We start from the raw sequence: 2,831 nt of genomic DNA, 5'->3' as shown, positions 1-2,831 counted from the left end.
TTTTTCTAGAAAAGTAGGTACTGGCCAGGTTGGATTCATTCTTATGTCATTTTCATAATATTTTGCAATCCAAGATGATGTCATATTCTTCTGCTTAAAGGTCTCATAATAATTGTGAGTCCTTTGGTAGATTTTGATTTGGAAACTAGTAGAGTTGGGCTTAGGGGAGACATAAATCTTCCACTTGCACTTGGGATCTTCACATATAAATTGAACCCTATGTCCAAACTTCCTAAGTTGCTTCACTGCCCTCCTATGTTTAATGGACTGATTTCTGACAGCACTTCTAAATGTACTAGTACTGTGATAAGTGGATTTTATATCTACTTGGAATGCTTCATTACAATGAAGCTTAAGTTGGTGTTTTGGACTCAAGTTATTGGTACTTTTGTGTTTTTGCATTACAGGCATTAGTTGGATGAATAAATGAGCTTTTCAAGGAAATATGCCGAAAGGAGGTCAGATTCTGAAGCCTAGGCCATGTTCACAATAAAGAGCATCTCGATAGCTTTGCGTGGACTGTTGATTCGCTGAATTCTGACAAACGGAGCTCAAGTTACAACACAAAGAAGAAATTGAAGCCAAGTGCAGAGGAGCCACGCGCCCGTGCCAGACTTGGGGCGACCGCGCCATTTTGACAGAGAACGCGCGCGCCCGCGTGGGATGTGGGCGGCCGCGCCAGTTTCCTGCACCAGAATCCTGTTTCTACTTGAATTTGATGATTTTGAGGGTCCAGGTCGTCCAGAAGCATATATAAGTCAATAATAATTCGTTTTTAATAACGAGGAGCCAAGGAAGAGAAATACGAAGACCTAGAGAGCACAAGACGACTACGGAGAAGAAGACTTTTGTATTCTTCAATATAGTTGATACTTTGGATGCTTGTTTTCGATTTATCTTTAAACCCTAGTACTCTTATATTGTTTATTATCATGTTTTTATTGGAACCCATGATGAGGATTAGTTCGATTATGAACTAATCGTTGTCACTGGGTTCTAACGGATTTATTTATGGATTTCAATAGTTAATTGTTTTATAATCCTTTGTGTGTGGTGATTTATTATTTCCTAGTTTGGTTGTGCTTATTCGTCTTTGATGTGTAGATAACATCTAAGATTGTTTGTTAATCTCTATTGAAACGACAATGAATATAGAGGTTTAGAACTTGCCATGCTAGCATAAGTTTATGTATGAATTAACATGCATAATTTGTGGGTAATTTTAACCATCTTATTCACCCTATATAATCACGATAGATAGCTTGCTCTTAAACCATTATGTTTTCAATCTTTATAGACATATAGGGACTAAGCATAATTGGTGTATATTCAACTTCTATCTTAATTGTGGATGTTTAGTAGTAGGGTATACGTACAACGAAAGTTGGCGTATACTAATTTCGTGTTATCTGATTAGTTGTCATCACCATCACATTCTAAGGTTAAAGACATAAACTTTGAATGAAGTATTTAATGCAGTTAGAATCCCATGTTTATTCTCATATAAGTAATTCAATCTTTATTCTCCTAGTTAATGTTATTTAGTAAAATCTCTTAGTTAAATCAAAACTCAAATTGTTACTTGTCTTAGCATTGAACGATAACCATACATTATTGCATAAGTGCATAATCTGAAATTAACCTATACCAGTCCCTGTGGGAACGAACTTGACTTATATCTCATACTACTTGTGATCGTGTATGCTTACGTATATTTTCGCATTTGAATTACAGCAAACAAGTTTTTGGTGCCGCTGCCGGGGATATCGGTGTTAAATTTAGTTTATGTACTTGACATCAGTGGTCATTAAAGTTCACTGACTCAGATATTTTACTTGATTAATTTGTTGGTGTTTCAGGTACTCTAGAGGGCGTGTATGCGAACACGTTCTCAATCTCGTAAGGAAGCACTGGAAGAAGTTGAAGAAGTTTTTGAGGAAGTTGAGAAGGTTGAAGAAGAAGCGATCATTACAATGGGAGAACCAGCAGCAAATTTGAAAGCTTTGATGAATTATTCTCAACCGAAGATCAATGACATTCAGTCTAGCATTGTCAGACCAGCCATCACGGCTAATACTTTTGAAATCAAGTCTAACACGATTCAGATGGTGCAGAATTCAGTTCAGTTTGGGGGTTCTCCAACGGAAGATCCTAACATGCACATTAGAGATTTCATCGAGATCTGCGACATTTTCAAGTTCAACAAATTTTCTGAAGATGTTGTGAAGGTGAGGCTTTTCTCATTCTCTCTGAGGGATAAAGCTAAGTGTTAGTTACATTCTCTACCAGCAGGTTCCATCACTACTTGGGAGGATCTTGCTCTGAAGATTCTTATTAAATTCTTCCCTATGGCGAAGACAACTCCAATCAGAAATGCTCTTACTCAATTTGCGCAGCAATCGGGAGAATCTTTATGTGAGGCTTGGGAGCAATACAAGGAGATGCTTAGGAAGTGTCCTCATCATGGTATGCCTGATTGGATGATCATCTATTGCTTTATAATGGGTTGGGAGCGCAATCAAGACCCATGCTCGATGCAGTATTAGGTGGAGCCTTATGGGCTAAGAGTTATCATGAAGCTTATGAGCTAATTAAATTGATGGCTACTAATAAATATCAGAACCCAACTCAGAGACTACCTCAAGGCAAGGTAGCAGGAATTCTAGAGGTGGATACAGCTACAGCTATAGCTACTCAGCTAAAGGCGATAACGATGAAAGTGGATTATGTTATTCCCTAACAATACAATAAGAATTACAGAAGGGGGGTTGAATGTAATTCTGGCTTCTTTTTGAGATTTTCAAACAGTTCTAACTTAATACATATAACAG

The 2,831-nt window shown here is 37.5% G+C and overlaps 1 non-coding gene across 1 annotated transcript; it reads right to left on the bottom strand.

Annotated features, from left to right (window-relative positions):
• Window positions 1-2,363: 2,363 nt before the first annotated feature.
• Window positions 2,364-2,470, bottom strand: LOC141676213 (small nucleolar RNA R71). Its single transcript, XR_012556814.1, has one exon. It is a non-coding gene; the product is annotated as a small nucleolar RNA R71 (small nucleolar RNA).
• Window positions 2,471-2,831: the final 361 nt, after the last annotated feature.

The sequence above is a fragment of the Apium graveolens genome, chromosome 7 (genome assembly GCF_009905375.1).
Source record: "Apium graveolens cultivar Ventura chromosome 7, ASM990537v1, whole genome shotgun sequence".
Lineage (NCBI taxonomy): Eukaryota > Viridiplantae > Streptophyta > Magnoliopsida > Apiales > Apiaceae > Apium > Apium graveolens.
This window is presented reverse-complemented; position numbering and strand designations above follow the sequence as displayed.